The sequence below is a fragment of the Triticum dicoccoides genome, chromosome 7A, assembly GCF_002162155.2.
Source record: "Triticum dicoccoides isolate Atlit2015 ecotype Zavitan chromosome 7A, WEW_v2.0, whole genome shotgun sequence".
In the NCBI taxonomy this organism is placed as follows: domain Eukaryota; kingdom Viridiplantae; phylum Streptophyta; class Magnoliopsida; order Poales; family Poaceae; genus Triticum; species Triticum dicoccoides.
The window spans coordinates 297015436-297034716 of NC_041392.1; positions in this window are offsets into that span (position 1 = coordinate 297015436).

The window sequence follows — 19281 nt, forward strand, 5'->3', positions numbered from 1 at the left end:
CAGCGACCCGCGGGCGGTGGCGGCGACCGGGCCCGCGGGGGCCGGTTCTGGGCCCCGCGGGCCGCGCAGTGAGAGGGCGCGGGGAGGCCAGGTGGCGGGCGCCGGTTGGTCTGGAGCGGCGGCGGAGATGATGTGGCGCGACGTTATTGGGCAGAGTGAGGTGGCGGCGGCTCCGGCGCGGCGAGGATTTTTGTCCGGTGGCGCGAGGTAGGGGAAGGCTAGGGTTAGACCGCAAATTTCGGAGGGGATCACTTATTTATAGGTAGAGGGAGCTAGAAGAGTCCAAATGAGGTGCGGTTTTTGGCCACGCGATCGTGATCGAACGCTCTAGATGATGGAGAGGGTTTAGGTGGGTTTTGGACCAAAATGGAAGGGTGTTGGGCTGCAACACACACGAGGCCTTTTCGGTCCCTCGGTTAACCGTTGGAGCATCAAACGAAGTCCAAATGGCACGGAACTTGACAGGCGGTCTACCAGTAGTAAACCAAGGCCACATGGCAAGTCTTGGTCCAATCCGGAAATGTTTAACACCCGCACACGAAAGAAAGGTAGAAATGACCACCGGAGGAGATAGGAGCGCCGGAATGCAAAACGGACAACGGGGAAAATGCTCGGATGCATGAGATGAACATGTATGCAAATGAAATGCACATGATGACATGATATGCAGTGCATGACACGCAAGCAATGACAAGGCAACAACAGCGAATAAACTGGAGGACACCTGGCACATCGGTCTCGGGGCGTTACAATGTATTACGGAACGAGTAAAGAGACTTGCCGGTAACGAGATTGAACTAGGTATGAAGATACCAATGATCGAATCTCGGGCAAGTAACATACCGATGGACAAAGGGAATTACATATGTTGTCATAATGGTTCGACGGATAAAGATCTTCATATAATATGTAGGAGCCAATATGAGCATCCAGGTTCCGCTATTGGTTATTGACTGGAGAGGTGTCTCTGTCATGTCTACATAGTTCTGGAACCCGTAGGGTCCGCACGCTTAACGTTCCTTGAAGATATAGTGTTATATGAGTTATCTGATTTGGTGATGGAATGCTGTTAGGAGTCCCGGATGTGATCACGGACATGACGAGGTGTCTCGAAATGGTCGAGAGGTAAAGATTGATATATATGACGATAGTATTCAGACACCAGAAGTGTTCCGGAGTGTATCGGGTATTTATCGGAGTATCGGAGGGGTTACTGGAACACCCGGGGGAACATATGGGCTACATGGGCCATGGGAGGAGAGCAGACCAGCCCAAAAGGGGTGGCACGCCCCCTTATGGCAGGAGGCCAAATTGGAGAAGGAGAATAGGCGGTTCGCCCCCTTCCTTCTCTTCTTCCCTCTTCCCTTTTTCTTTCCGGCAGTTATGGCAGGGGGGAAGCCGAATTGGGGAAGATCCCAAGTAGTATTCGGCATACTTAGGGCGCACCCCTTGGCTTCTCCTCCCTCCACAGTTCACATCCTCGGTCATATTTTCATAGTGCTTAGGCGAAGCGCTGCGAGGATCACTTGACCATCATCGTCACCGCGCCGTCATGCTGACGGAACTCATCTACTGCCTCTACGTCTTGCTGGATCAATAAGGCGAGGGACGTCACCGAGCTGAACGTGTGCAGAACTTGGAGGTGTCGTACATTCGGTACTTGATCAGTCGGAGCTAGAAGAAGTTCGACTACATCAACCGCGTTGTCAAACGCTTCCGCTTATGGTCTACGAGGGTATGTAGACACACTCTCCCCCTCGTTGCTATGCATCTTCATGGATAGATCATTGCATGTGCGTAGAATTTTTTTTGTTTTTCCATGCATCGTTTCCCAACAGCACCATCTCCCACGTTCTTGCACAACAGACAAATTCCATCTCCGGGATGCGCTTGAGTACCTCCACCCCTGAAGGTACCCCGCCATGGATCGATTGCCATAGAAATATCTTAATCTTAAGCGGGAGCCTAATGGACCAAATTTGTGCAAGGGCTTCAGACCTGGAGAGGCGGCAATAAGCTGGTAGAGTGACTTAGTGGAGAAGCGGCCAGACGAGTCAAGGCACCAAGTCATACAGTCATGAGCCTGACTGATGTTCCGAGTGTGGAGAGCGACGCACTCAAGAAGCGCCAACCAAGTGTCATGCTCCAGTGGACTAAAAGATTGTCTGAAGGCAAGGCGCCGTAAGTCAATAAGGGCCGCCTCGACGAAAATCTAAGGGTCCATCAAGATGGATAATAGCTCCAGAAATCTAGCGGTGAAGGGGGTATCACCCGCCCAACAAGCAAACTTGAAAAGGGTTGAAATTCTAGACCCCACCAAGATCGAGGACCCCATGCATAGGATAGGGAGTGGCTGAATGATCGATTGCTAGAACTAGGAACTGCCCACACTTCAGCAAAAAGCAAAAGGCTGGCTGCGCAAGTATTTAGCCCTGATGATGTCAAGCCACAGACCATCCAGCGTTTGGACAACATTATCCCTAACCCCCCCTTGTCTTTGGATTTGCAAATGTTGGTCCAGTACACCATATGGTATTTTTGCTTGTCTACATCGTCAGCGCAGAACAATTTGGATTGATCTACGCGATCTAATGGTGCGGGGTTTCATGTTGACTATAGGAGCTCATGATGAACATGAGCAGACTCGACAGGGATGGATTAATCAACATCTTCCTAGCCGCCTTAGAGAGCTACCTACCCTGCCAAGTGTTGGGTTTCGTAGTAATTTCAAAAAATTTCCTACGCACACGCAAGATCATGGTGATGCATAGCAACGAGAGGGGGAGAGTGTGATCTACGTACCCTTGTAGATCGACAACGGAAGCGTTAACTTGGTTGATGTAGTCGTACGTCTTCACGGCCCGACCGATCAAGCACCAAAACTACGGCACCTCCAAGTTCTAGCACATGTTCAGCTCGATGATGATCCCCGGACTCCGATCCAGCAAAGTGTCGGGGAAGAGTTCCGTCAGCACGACGGCGTGGTGATGATCTTGATGTACTACTGTCGCAGGACTATGGTGGAAGGGGGCACCGCACACGGCTAAGAATATGATCACGTGGATCAACTTGTGTCTCAAGGGGTGCCCTCTGCCCCCGTGTATAAAGGATCAAGGGGAGGAGGCCGGCCGGCCCTCTATGGCGCGCCAAGGAGGAGTCCTCCTCCTAGTAGGAGTAGGACTCCTACTAGGAGGGGGAAAGAAGTGGGGAGGGAGAGGGAAAGGGGGGCGCCGCCCCCCCCCCTCTCCTAGTCCAATTCGGACCAAGGGGGAAGGAGGCGCGCGGCCCACCTATGGCTGCCCCCCTCTCTCTCCACTAAGGCCCATATGGCCCATTACTTCTCCCGGGGGGTTTCCGGTAACCCTCCGGCTCTCCGGTTTTCTCTGAAATCACCCGGAACACTTCCAGTGTCCAAATATAGCCGTCCAATATATCAATCTTTATGTCTCGACCATTTTGAGACTCCTCGTCATGTCCATGATCACATCCGGGACTCCGAACTAACTTTGGTACATCAAAACTCATAAACTCATAATATAACTGTCATCGAAACCTTAAGCGTGCGGACCCTACGGGTTCGAGAACAATGTAGACATGACCGAGACACGTCTCCGGTCAATAACCAATAGCGGAACCTGGATGCTCATGTTGGCTCCTACATATTCTACGAAGATCTTTATCGGTCAGACCGCATAACAACATACGTTGTTCCCTTTGTCATCGGTATGTTACTTACCCGAGATTCGATCGTCGGTATCTCAATACCTAGTTCAATCTCGTTACCGGCAAGTCTCTTTACTCGTTCCGTAATACATCATCTCGCAATTAACTCATTAGTTGCAATGCTTGCAAGGCTTATGTGATGTGCATTACCGAGATGGCCCAGAGATACCTCTCCGACAATCGGAGTGACAAATCCTAATCTCGAAATACGCCAACCCAACATGTACCTTTGGAGACACCTGTAGAGCACCTTTATAATCACCCATTTACGTTGTGACGTTTGGTAGCACACAAAGTGTTCCTCCGGCAAACGGGAGTTGCATAATCTCATAGTCATAGGAACATGTATAAGTCATGAAGAAAGCAATAGCAACATACTAAACGATCGGGTGCTAAGCTAATGGAATGGGTCATGTCAATCAGATCATTCAACTAATGATGTGATCCCGTTAATCAAATAACAACTCTTTGTCCATGGTTAGGAAACATAACCATCTTTGATTAACGAGCTAGTCAAGTAGAGGCATACTAGTGACACTCTGTTTGTCTATGTATTCACACATGTATTATGTTTCCGGTTAATACAATTCTAGCATGAATAATAAACATTTATCATGATATAAGGAAATAAATAATAACTTTATTATTGCCTCTAGGGCATATTTCCTTTAGTCTCCCACTTGCACTAGAGTCAATAATCTAGTTCACATCACCATGTGATTTAACACTAATAGTTCACATCTTTATGTGATTAGTTCACATCTTCATGTGACCAACACCCAAAGGGTTTACTAGATTCAGTAATCTAGTTCACATCGCTATGCGATTAACACCCAAAGAGTACTAAGGTGTGATCATGTTTTGCTTGTGAGAGAAGTTTAGTCAACGGGTCTGCCACATTCAGATCCGTATGTATTTTGCAAATTTCTATGTCAACAATGCTCTGCACAGAGCTACTCTAGCTAATTGCTCCCACTTTCAATATGTATCCAGATTGAGACTTAGAGTCGTCTAGATTAGTGTCAAAACTTGCATCGACGTAACCCTTTACGACGAACCTTTTTGTCACCTCCATAATCGAGAAACATATCCTTATTCCACTAAGGATAATTTTGACCGCTGTCCAGTGATCTACTCCTAGATCACTATTGTACTACCTTGCCAAAATCAGTGTAGGGTATACAATAGATCTGGTACATAGCATGGCATACTTTATAGAACCTATGGCCGAGGCATAGGGAATGACTTTCATTCTCTTTCTATCTTCTGTCGTGGTCGGGTTTTGAGTCTTACTCAATTTCACACCTTGTAACACAGACAAGAACTCTTTCTTTGACTGTTCTATTTTGAACTACTTCAAAATCTTGTCAAGGTATGTACTCATTGAAAAAACTTATCAAGCATCTTGATCTATCTCTATAGATCTTGATGTTCAATATGTCAGCAGTTTCACCGAGGTCTTTCTTTGGAAAATTCCTTTCAAACACTCCTTTATGCTTTGCAGAATAATTCTACATTATTTCCGATCAACAATATGTCATTCACATATACTTATCAGAAATGTTGTAGTGCTCCCACTCACTTTCTTGTAAATACAGGCTTCACCGCAAGTCTGTATAAAACTATATGCTTTGATCATACTATCAAAGAGTTTATTCCAACTCCGAGAGGCTTGCACCAGTCCATAAATGGATCGCTGGAGTTTGCACACTTTGTTAGCTCCTTTTGGATTGACAAAACCTTCCGGCTACATCATATACAACTCTTCTTCCAGAAATCCATTCAGGAATGCAGTTTTGACATCCATTTGCTGGATTTCATAAAATGCGGCAATTGCTAACATGATTCGGACAGACTTAAGCATAGATACGAGTGAGAAACTCTCATCATAGTCAACACCTTGAACTTGTCAAAAACCTTTTTGCGACAATTCTAGCTTTGTAGATAGTAACACTACTATCAGCGTCCGTCTTCCTCTTGAAGATCCATTTAATCTCAATGGCTCACCGATCATTGGGCAAGTCAATCAAAGTCCATACTTTGTTCTCATACATGGATCTCATCTCAGATTTCATGGCCTCAAGCCATTTCGCGGAATCTAGGCTCATCATCGCTTCCTCATAGTTCGCAAGTTCGTCATGGTCTAGTAACATGACTTCCAGAACAGGATTACCGTACCACTTTGGTACGGATCTCACTCTGGTTTACCTACGAGATTCGGTATTAACTTGATTTGAAGTTACATGATCATCATCATTAGTCTTCCTCACTAATTGGTGTAGTAGTCACAGGAACAGATTTCTTGTGATGAACTACTTTTCAATAAGGGAGAAGGTACAATTACCTTATCAAGTTCTACTTTCCTCCCACTCACTTCTTTCAAGAGAAACTCCTTCTCTAGAAAGGATCCATTCTTAGCAACGAATGTCTTGCCTTCGGATCTGTGATAGAAGGTGTACCCAATAGTCTCCTTTGGGTATCCTATGAAGACATATTTCTCCGATTTGGGTTTGAGCTTATCAGGATTAAACTTTTTCATATAAGCATCACAATCCCAAACTTTAAGAAACGACAACTTTGGTTTCTTGCCAAACCACAGTTCAGATTGTGTCATCTCAACGGACTTAGATGGTGCCCTTTTAAATGTGAATGCAGCTGTCTTTAATGCATAACCCCAAAACGATAGTGGTAGATCGGTAAGAGACATCATAGATCGCACCATATCTAATAAAGTACGGTTATGATGTTCGGACACACCATTATGCTATGGTGTTCCAGGTGGCGTGAGTAGTGAAACTATTTCACATTGTTTTAACTGAAGGCCAGACTCGTAACTCAAATATTTTACCTCTGCGATCATATCGTAGAAACTTTTATTTTCTTGTTACGATGATTCTCCACTTCACTCTGAAATTCTTTGAACTTTTCAAATATTTCAGACTTGTGTTTCATTAAGTAGATATACCCATATCTGCTCAAATCATCTGTGAAGGTCAGAAAATAATGATACCCGCCACGAGCCTTAACACTCATCAGATCTCATACATCAGTATGTATTATTTCCAATAAGTCAGTTGCTCGCTCCATAGTTCCGGAGAACGGCGTTTTAGTCATCTTGCCCATGAGGCATGGTTCGCAAGCATCAACTGATTCATAATCAAGTGATTCCAAAAACCCATTAGCATGGAGTTTCTTCATGCGCTTTACACCAATATGACCTAAACAGCAGTGCCACAAATAAGTTGCACTATCATTATTAACTTTGCATCTTTTGGTTTCAATATTATGATTATGTGTATCACTACGATCGAGATCCAACGAACTATTTTCATTGGGTGTGTAACCATATAAGGTTTTATTCATGTAAACAGAACAACAATTTATTCTCTTACTTAAATGAATAACCGTATTACAATAAACATGATCAAATCATATTCATGCTCAACGCAAACACCAAATAACACTTATTCAGGTTCAACACTAATCCCGAAAGTATAGGGAGTGTGCGATGATGATCATATGAATCTTGGAACCACTTCCAACACACATCGTCACTTCACCCTTAACTAGTCTCTGTTTATTCTGTAACTCCCGTTTCGAGTTACTGATCTTAGCAACTGAACTAGTATCAAATACTGAGGGGTTGCTATAAACACTAGTAAAGTACACATCAATAACATGTATATCAAATATACTTATGTTCACTTTGCCATCCTTCTTATCTGCCAATCACTTGGGGTAGTTCTGCTTCCAGTGACCAGTCCCTTTGCAGTAGAAACACTTAGTCTCAGGCTTAGGACCAGACTTGGGCTTCTTCACTTGAGCAGCAACTTGCTTGCTGTTCTTCTTGAAGTTCCCCTTCTTCCCTCTGCCCTTTTCTTGAAACTAGTGGTCTTGTCTACCATCAACACTTGATGTTTTTTCTCGATTTCTACCTTCGTCAATTTCCGCATTATGAAGATCTTGCGAATCGTTTCCGTTATCCCTTGCATATCATAGTTCATCACGAAGTTCTACTAACTTGGTGATGGTGACTAGAGAATTCTGTCAATCACTATCTTATCTGGAAGATTAACTCCCACTTGATTCAAGCGATTGTAGTACTCAGACAATCTGAGCACATGCTCACTAGTTGAGCGATTCTCCTCCATCTTTTAGCTATAGAACTTGTTGGAGACTTCATATCTCTCAACTCGGGTATTTGCTTGAAATATTAACTTCAATTCCTGGAACATCTCATATGCTCCATGACGTTCAAAACGTCTTTGAAGTCCCGATTCTAAGCCATTAAGCATGGTGCACTAAACTATCAAGTAGTCATCATATTGAGCTAGCCAAACGTTCATAACGTCTGCATCTGCTCCTGTAATAGGTCCGTCACCTAGCGGTGCATCAAGGACATAATTCTTCCGTGCAGCAATGAGGATAAACCTCAGATCACGGATCCAATCCGCATCATTGCTACTAACATCTTTCAACACAATTTTCTCTAGGATCATATCAAAATAAACACAGGGAAGCAACAATGCAAGCTATTGATCCACAACATAATTTGCAAAATACTACCAGGACTAAGTTCATGATAAATTTAAGTTCAATTAATCATATTACTTAAGAACTCCCACTTAGATAGACATCCCTCTAATCCTCTAAGTGATTACGTGATCAAAATCAACTAAACCATGTCCGATCATCATGTGAGATGGAGTAGTTTCATTGGTGAACATCGCTATGTTGATCATATCTGCTATATGATTCACGCTCGACCTTTCGGTCTCCGTGTTCCGAGGCCATATCTGTATATGCTTGGCTCGTCAAGTATAACCTGAGTATTCTGCGTGTGCAACTATTTTGCACCCGTTGTATTTGAACATAGAGCCTATCACACCTGATCATCACGTGGTGTCTCAGCACGAAGAACTTTCGCAATGGTGCATACTCAGGGAGAACACTTCTTGATAATTAGTGAGAGATCATCTTATAATGCTACCGTCAATCAAAGCAAGATAAGATGCATAAAAGATAAACATCACATGCAATCAATATAAGTGATATGATATGGCCACCATCATCTTGTGCTTGTGATCTCCATCTTCGAAGCACCATCATGATCACCATCGTCACCGGAGCGACACCTTGATCTCCATCGTAGCATCGTTATTGTCTCGCCAATCTTATGCTTCCACGACTATCGCTACCGCTTAGTGATAAAGTAAAGCATTACAGCGCGATTGCATTTGTTGGGTTTCGTAGTAATTTCAAAAATTTCCTACGCACACGCAAGATCATGTGATGCATAGCAACGAGGGGAGAGTATTGTCTACGTACCCAACGCAGACCGACTGCGGAAGCGATGACACGACGTAGAGGAAGTAGTTGTACGTCTTCTCGATCCAACCGATCAAGCACCGAAACTACGGCACCTCCGAGTTCGAGCACACGTTCAGCTCGATGACGATCCCCGGACTCCGATCCAGCAAAGTGTCGGAGAAGAGTTTCGTCAGCACGACGGCGTGGTGACGATCTTGATGAACTACAGCAGCAGGGCTTCGCCTAAACTCCGCTACAGTATTATCGAGGAATATGGTGGCAGGGGGCACCGCACACGGCTAAGGAATCGATCACGTGGATCAACTTGTGTCAACTTGTGTGTTTAGAGGTGCCCCTGCCTCCATATATAAAGGAGGAGAGGAGGGGAGGCTGGCCGGCCAAGGGGGGGAGGCGCAGGAGAGTCCTACTCCCTCTGGGAGTAGGATTCCCCCTCCAATCCTAGTCCAACTAGGATTCCTCGGAGGGGAAAAGAGGAGGAGGGGGCCAGCCACCTCTCCTAGTCCTAATAGGACTAGGGGAAGGGGGGGCGCGCAGCCCAACTAGGGCAGCCCCTTCTCTTTTCCACTAAGGCCCACTATGGCCCAAATAGCTCCCGGGGGGTTCAGGTAACCCTCCCGGTATTCCGGTAAAATCCCGATTTCACCCGGAACATTTCCGATATCCAAATATAGGCTTCCAATATATCAATCTTTACGTCTCGACCATTTCGAGACTCCTCGTCATGTCCGTGATCACATCCGGGACTCCGAACAACCTTCGGTACATCAAAATGCATAAACTCATAATATAACTGTCATCGTAACCTTAAGCGTGCGGACCCTACGGGTTCGAGAACAATGTAGACATGACCGAGACACGTCTCCGGTCAATAACCAATAGCGGGACCTGGATGCCCATATTGGCTCCTACATATTCTACGAAGATCTTTATCGGTCAGACCGCATAACAACATACGTTGTTCCCTTTGTCATCGGTATGTTACTTGCCCGAGATTCGATCGTCGGTATCCAATACCTAGTTCAATCTCGTTACTGGCAAGTCTCTTTACTCGTTCCGTAATATATCATCTCACAACTAACATATTAGTTGTAATGCTTGCAAGGCTTATGTGATGTGTATTACCGAGAGGGCCCAGAGATACCTCTCCGACAATCGGAGTGACAAATCCTAATCTCGAAATACGCCAACCCAACATCGACCATTGGAGACACCTGTAGTACTCCTTTATAATCACCCAGTTATGTTGTGACGTTTGGTAGTACCCAAAGTGTTCCTCCGGTAAACGGGAGTTGCATAATCTCATAGTCATAGGAACATGTATAAGTCATGAAGAAAACAATAGCAACATACTAAACGATCGGGTGCTAAGCTAATGGAATGGGTCATGTCAATCAGATCATTCTACTAATGATGTGACCTCGTTAATCCAATAACAACTCATTGTTCATGGTTAGGAAACATAACCATCTTTGATTAACGAGCTAGTCAAGTAGAGGCATACTAGTGACACTTTGTTTGTCTATGTATTCACACATGTATTATGTTTCCGGTAAATACAATTCTAGCATGAATAATAAACATTTATCATGATTATAAGGAAATAAATAATAACTTTATTATTGCCTCTAGGGCATATTTCCTTCAGTCTCCCACTTGCACTAGAGTCAATAATCTAGATTACACTGTAATGATTCTAACACCCATGGAGCTTTGGTGCTGATCATGTTTTGCTCGTGGAAGAGGCTTAGTCAACGGGTCTGCAACATTCAGATCCGTATGTATCTTGCAAATCTCTATGTCTCCCACCTGGACTAGATCCCGGATGGAGTTGAAGCGTCTCTTGATGTGTTTGGTCCTTTTGTGAAATCTGGATTCCTTTGCCAAGGCAATTGCACCAGTATTGTCACAAAAGATTTTCATTGGACCCGATGCACTAGGTATGACACCTAGATCGGATATGAACTCCTTCATCCAGACTCCTTCATTTGCTGCTTCTGAAGCAGCTATGTATTCCGCTTCACATGTAGATCCCGCTACGACGCTTTGTTTAGAACTGCACCAACTGACAGCTCCACCATTTAATGTAAACACGTATCCGGTTTGCGATTTAGAATCGTCCGGATCAGTGTCAAAGCTTGCATCAACGTAACCTTTTACGATGAGCTCTTTGTCACCTCCATATACGAGAAACATATCCTTAGTCCTTTTCAGGTATTTCAGGATGTTCTTGACCGCTGTCCAGTGATCCACTCCTGGATTACTTTGGTACCTCCCTGCTAAACTTATAGCAAGGCACACATCAGGTCTGGTACACAGCATTGCATACATGATAGAGCCTATTGCTGATGCATAGGGAACATCTTTCATATTCTCTCTATCTACTGCAGTGGTCGGGCATTGAGTCTTACTCAATTTCACACCTTGTAACACAGGCAAGAACCCTTTCTTTGCTTGATCCATTTTGAACTTCTTCAAAATTTTGTCAAGGTATGTGCTTTGTGAAAGTCCAATTAAGCGTTTTGATCTATCTCTATAGATCTTAATGCCTAATATGTAAGCAGCTTCACCGAGGTCTTTCATTGAAAAACTTTTATTCAAGTATCCCTTTATGCTATCCAGAAATTCTATATCATTTCCAATCAGTAATATGTCATCCACATATAATATCAGAAATGCTACAGAGCTCCCACTCACTTTCTTGTAAATACAGGCTTCTCCGAAAGTCTGTATAAAACCAAATGCTTTGATCACACTACCAAAACGTTTATTCCAACTCCGAGAGGCTTGCACCAGTCCATAAATGGATCGCTGGAGCTTGCACACTTTGTTAGCTCCCTTTGGATCGACAAAACCTTCTGGTTGCATCATATACAACTCTTCTTCCAGAAATCCATTCAGGAATGCAGTTTTGACGTCCATTTGCCAAATTTCATAATCATAAAATGCGGCAATTGCTAACATGATTCGGACGGACTTAAGCATCGCTACGGGTGAGAAGGTCTCATCGTAGTCAATTCCTTGAACTTGCCGAAAACCTTTTGCGACAAGTCGAGCTTTGTAGACAGTAACATTACCATCAGCGTCAGTCTTCTTCTTAAAGATCCATTTATTCTCAATTGCTTGCCGATCATCGGGCAAGTCAACCAAAGTCCATACTTTGTTCTCATACATGGATCCCATCTCAGATTTCATGGCTTCAAGCCACTTTGCGGAATCTGGGCTCACCATCGCTTATTCATAGTTCGTAGGTTCATCATGATCTAGTAGCATGAACTCCAGAACAGGATTACCGTACCACTCTGGTGCGGATCTTACTCTGGTTGATCTACGAGGTTCAGCAGTATCTTGATCTGAAGTTTCATGATTATTATCATTGGCTTCCTCACTAACTGGTGTAGGTGTCACTGAAACAGTTTTCTGTGATGAACTACTTTCCAGTAAGGGAGCAGGTACAGTTACCTCGTCAAGTTCTACTTTCCTCCCACTCACTTCTTTCGAGAGAAACTCCTTCTCTAGAAATGATCCATTCTTAGCAACGAATGTCTTGCCTTCGGATCTGTGATAGAAGGTGTACCCAACAGTTTCCTTTGGGTATCCTATGAAGACACATTTCTCCGATTTGGGTTCGAGCTTATCAGTTTGAAGCTTTTTCACATAAGCATCGCAGCCCCAAACTTTAAGAAACGACAACTTTTGGTTTCTTGCCAAACCACAGTTCATAAGGCGTCGTCTCAACGGATTTTGATGGTGCCCTATTTAACGTGAATGCGGCCGTCTCTAAAGCATATCCCCAAAAAGATAGCGGTAAATCAGTAAGAGACATCATAGATCGCACCATATCTAGTAAAGTACGATTACGACGTTTAGACACACCATTACGCTGTGGTGTTCCGGGTGGCGTGAGTTGCGAAACTATTCCACAGTTTTTCAAATGTATACCAAACTCGTAACTCAAATATTCTCCTCCACGATCAGATCGTAGAAACTTTATTTTCTTGTTACGATGATTTTCAACTTCACTCTGAAATTCTTTGAACTTTTCAAATGTTTCAGACTTATGTTTCATTAAGTAGATATACCCATATCTGCTTAAATCATCTGTGAAGGTGAGAAAATAACGATATCCGCCATGAGCCTCAATATTCATCGGGCCACATACATCGGTATGTATGATTTCCAACAAATCTGTTGCTCTCTCCATAGTACCGGAGAACGGTGTTTTAGTCATCTTGCCCATAAGGCACGGTTCGCAAGTACCAAGTGATTCATAATCAAGTGGTTCCAAAAGTCCATCAGCATGGAGTTTCTTCATGCGCTTTATACCGATATGACCTAAACGACAGTGCCACAAATAAGTTGCACTTTCGTTATCAACTCTGCATCTTTTGGCTTCAACATTATGAATATGTGTATTACTACTATCGAGATTCAATAAGAATAGACCACTCTTCAAGGGTGCATGACCATAAAAGATATTACTCATATAAATAGAACAACCATTATTCTCTGATTTAAATGAATAACCGTCTCGCATTTAAACAAGATCCAGATATAATGTTCATGCTCAACGCTGGCACCAAATAACAATTATTTAGGTCTAATATTAATCCCGAAGGTAGATGTAGAGGTAGCGTGCCGACTGCGATCACATCGACTTTGGAACCGTTTCCCACGCGCATCGTCACCTCGTCCTTTGCCAGTGCCCGCTTATTCTGTAGTCCCTGTTTCGAGTTGCAAATATTAGCAACAGATCCAGTATCAAATACCCAGGTGCTACTGCGAGCTCTAGTAAGGTACACATCAATAACATGTATATCACATATACCTTTGTTCACCTTGCCATCCTTCTTATCCGCCAAATACTTGGGGCAGTTCCGCTTCCAGTGACCAGTCTGCTTGCAGTAGAAGCACTCAGTTTCAGGCTTATGTCCAGACTTGGGTTTCTTCTCTTGAGCAGCAACTTGCTTGCCGTTCTTCTTGAAGTTCCCCTTTTTCTTCCCTTTGCCCTTTTTCTTGAAACTAGTGGTCTTGTTAACCATCAACACTTGATGCTCCTTCTTGATTTCTACCTCCGCAGCTTTCAGCATTGCGAAGAGCTCGGGAATAGTCTTGTTCATCCCTTGCATATTATAGTTCATCACGAAGCTCTTGTAGCTTGGTGGCAGTGATTGGAGAATTCTGTCAATGACGCAATCATCCGGAAGATTAACTCCCAATTGAATCAAGTGATTATTATACCCAGACATTTTGAGTATATGCTCACTGACAGAACTGTTCTCCTCCATCTTGCAGCTATAGAAATTATTGGAGACTTCATATCTCTCAATTCAGGCATTTGCTTGAAATATTAACTTCAACTCCTGGAACATCTCATATGCTCCATGACGTTCAAAACGTCGTTGAAGTCCCGATTCTAAGCCGTAAAGCATGGCACACTGAACTATCGAGTAGTCATCAGCTTTGCTCTACCAGATGTTCATAACATCTGGTGTTGCTCCAGCAGCAGGCCTGGCACCCAGCGGTGCTTCTAGGACGTAATTTTTCTGTGCAGCAATGAGGATAATCCTCAAGTTACGGACCCAGTCCGTGTAATTGCTACCATCATCTTTCAACTTTGCTTTCTCAAGGAACGCATTAAAATTCAACGGAACAACAGCACGAGCCATCTATCTACAATCAACATAAACAAGCAAGATACTATCAGGTACTAAGTTCATGATAAATTTAAGTTCAATTAATCATATTATTTAAGAACTCCCACTTAGATAGACATCCCTCTAATCCTCTAAGTGATTACGTGATCCAAATCAACTAAACCATGACCGATCATCACGTGAGATGGAGTAGTTTTCAATGGTGAACATCGTTATGTTGATCATATCTACTATATGATTCACGCTCGACCTTTCGGTCTCCGTGTTCCGAGGCCATATCTGCATATGCTAGGCTCGTCAAGTTTAACCTGAGTATTCTGCGTGTGCAAAACTGGCTTGCACCCGTTGTAGATGGACGTAGAGCTTATCACACCCGATCATCACGTGGTGTCTGGGCACGACGAACTTTGGCAACGGTGCATACTCAGGGAGAACACTCCTTGATAATTTAGTGAGAGATCATCTTATAATTCTACCGTCAATCAAAGCAAGATAAGATGCATAAAAAGATAAACATCACATGCAATCAATATAAGTGATATGATATGGTCATCATCATCTTGTGCTTGTGATCTCCATCTCCGAAGCACCTTCATGATCACCATCGTCACCGGCGCGACACCTTGATCTCCATCGTAGCATCGTTGTCGTCTCGCCAATCTTATGCTTCCACGACTATCACTACCGTTTAGTAATAAAGTAAAGCATTACATCGCGATTGCATTGCATACAATAAAGCGACAACCATATGGCTCCTGCCAGTTGCTGATAACTCGGTTACAAAACATGATCATCTCATACAATAAAATTCAGCATCATGCTTTGACCATATCACATCACAACATGCCCTGCAAAAACAAGTTAGACGTCCTCTACTTTGTTGTTGCTTGTTTTACGTGGCTGCTACGGGCTTAAGTAAGAACCAATCTCACCTACGCATCAAAACCACAACGATAGTTTGTCAAATAGACTCCGTTTTAACCTTCGCAAGGACCAGGCGTAGCCATACTTGGTTCAACTAAAGTTGGAGAGACAGTCGCCCGCAAGCCATCTCTGTGCAAAGCACGTCGAGGGAACCGGTCTCGCGTAAGCGTACGGGTAAGGTTGGTCTGGGTCGTCTCGTCCAACAATACCGCCGAACCAAAATATGACATGCTGGTAGGCAGTATGACTTGTATCGTCCACAACTCACTTGTGTTCTACTCGTGCAAATAACATCAACATCAATAACCTAGGCTCGGATGCCACTGTTGGGTTTCGTAGTAATTTCAAAAATTTCCTACGCACACGCAAGATCATGTGATGCATAGCAACGAGGGGAGAGTATTGTCTACGTACCCAACGCAGACCGACTGCGGAAGCGATGACACGACGTAGAGGAAGTAGTTGTACGTCTTCTCGATCCAACCGATCAAGCACCGAAACTACGGCACCTCCGAGTTCGAGCACACATTCAGCTCGATGACGATCCCCGGACTCCGATCCAGCAAAGTGTCGGAGAAGAGTTTCGTCAGCACGGCGGCGTGGTGACGATCTTGATGAACTACAGCAGCAGGGCTTCGCCTAAACTCCGCTACAGTATTATCGAGGAATATGGTGGCAGGGGGCACCGCACACGACTAAGGAATCGATCACGTGGATCAACTTGTGTCAACTTGTGTGTTTAGAGGTGCCCCTGCCTCCGTATATAAAGGAGGAGAGGAGGGGAGGCTGGCCGGCCAAGGGGGGGAGGCGCAGGAGAGTCCTACTCCCTCTGGGAGTAGGATTCCCCCTCCAATCCTAGTCCAACTAGGATTCCTCGGAGGGGAAAAGAGGAGGAGGGGGCCGGCCACCTCTCCTAGTCCTAATAGGACTAGGGGAAGGGGGAGCGCGCAGCCGAACTAGGGCAGCCCCTTCTCTTTTCCACTAAGGCCCACTATGGCCCAAATAGCTCCCGGGGGGTTCAGGTAACCCTCCCGGTATTCCGGTAAAATCCCGATTTCACCCGGAACATTTCCGATATCCAAATATAGGCTTCCAATATATCAATCTTTACGTCTCGACCATTTCGAGACTCCTCGTCATGTCCGTGATCACATCCGGGACTCCGAACAACCTTCGGTACATCAAAATGCATAAACTCATAATATAACTGTCATCGTAACCTTAAGCGTGCGGACCCTACGGGTTCGAGAACAATGTAGACATGACCGAGACACGTCTCCGGTCAATAACCAATAGCGGGACCTGGATGCCCATATTGGCTCCTACATATTCTACGAAGATCTTTATCGGTCAGACCGCATAACAACATACGTTGTTCCCTTTGTCATCGGTATGTTACTTGCCCGAGATTCGATCGTCGGTATCCAATACCTAGTTCAATCTCGTTACTGGCAAGTCTCTTTACTCGTTCCGTAATATATCATCTCACAACTAACATATTAGTTGTAATGCTTGCAAGGCTTATGTGATGTGTATTACCGAGAGGGCCCAGAGATACCTCTCCAACAATCGGAGTGACAAATCCTAATCTCGAAATACGCCAACCCAACATCGACCATTGGAGACACCTGTAGTACTCCTTTATAATCACCCAGTTACGTTGTGACATTTGGTAGTACCCAAAGTGTTCCTCCGGTAAACGGGAGTTGCATAATCTCATAGTCATAGGAACATGTATAAGTCATGAAGAAAGCAATAGCAACATACTAAACGATCGGGTGCTAAGCTAATGGAATGGGTCATGTCAATCAGATCATTCTACCAAATAGTGACCTCGTTAATCAAATAACAACTCATTGTTCATGGTTAGGAAACATAACCATCTTTGATTAACGAGTTAGTCAAGTAGAGGCATACTAGTGACACTTTGTTTGTCTATGTATTCACACATGTATTATGTTTCCGGTAAATACAATTCTAGCATGAATAATAAACATTTATCATGATTATAAGGAAATAAATAATAACTTTATTATTGCCTCTAGGGCATATTTCCTTCAGCATTGCATACAATAAAGCGACAACCATATGGCTCCTGCCAGTTGCCGATAACTCGGTTACAAAACATGATCATCTCATACAATAAAATTTAGCATCATGTCTTGACCATATCACATCACAACATGCCCTGGAAAAACAAGTTAGACGTCCTCTACTTTGTTGTTGCAAGTTTTACGTGGCTGCTACGGGCTTAAGCAAGAACCAATCTTACCTATGCATCAAAACCACAACGATAGTTTGTCAAGTTGGTGCTGTTTTAACCTTCGCAAGGACCGGGCGTAGCCACACTCGGTTCAACTAAAGTTGGAGAAACTATCATCCGCAAGCCACCTATGTGCAAAGCACGTCGGGAGAACCGGTCTCGCGTAAGCGTACGCGTAATGTCGGTCCGGGCCGCTTCGTCCAACTATACCGCCGAACCAAAGTATGACATGCTGGTAAGCAGTATGACTTATATCGCCCACAACTCACTTGTGTTCTACTCGTGCATATAATCATCAACATATAAAACCTAGGCTCGGATGCCACTGTTGGGTTTCGTAGTAATTTCAAAAAATTTCCGACGCACACGCAAGACCATGGTGATGCATAGCAACGAGAGGGGGAGAGTGTGATCTACGTACCCTTGTAGATCGACAACGGAAGCGTTAACTTGGTTGATGTAGTCGTACGTCTTCACGGCCCGACCGATCAAGCACCGAAACTACGGCACCTCCGAGTTCTACCACACGTTCAGCTCGATGACGATCCCTGGACTCTGATCCAGCAAAGTGTCAGGGAAGAGTTCCGTCAGCACGACGGCGTGGTGACGATCTTGATGTACTACTGTCGCAGGGCTTCGCCTAAGCACCGCTACAATATTATCGAGGACTATGGTGGAAGGGGGCACCGCACACGGCTAAGAATATGATCACGTGGATCAACTTGTGTCTCAAGGGGTGCCCTCTGCCCCCGTATATAAAGGATCAAGGGGAGGAGGCCGGCCGGCCCTCTATGGCGCGCCAAGGAGCAGTCCTCCTCCTAGTAGGAGTAGGACTCCTACTAGGAGGGGGAAAGAAGTGGGGAGGGAGAGGGAAAGGGGGGCGCCGGCCCCCCTCTCCTAGTCCAATTCGGACCAAGGGGGGAGGAGGCGCGCGGCCCACCTATGGCTGCCCCTCTCTCTCCACTAAGGCCCATATGTCCCATTACTTCTCCCAGGGGGGGTTCCGGTAACCCTCCGGCTCTCCGGTTTTCTCCGAAATCACCCGGAACACTTCCGGTGTCCGAATATAGCCGTCCAATATATCAATCTTTATGTCTCGACCATTTCGAGACTCCTCGTCATGTCCGTGATCACATCCGGGACTCCGAACTAACTTCGGTACATCAAAACTCATAAACTCATAATATAACTATCATCGAAACCTTAAGCGTGCGGACCCTACGGGTTCGAGAACAATGTAGACATGACCGAGACACGTCTCCGGTCAATAACCAATAGCGGAACCTGGATGCTCATATTGGCTCCTACATATTCTACGAAGATCTTTATCGGTCAGACCGCATAACAACATACGTTGTTCCCTTTGTCATCGGTATGTTACTTGCC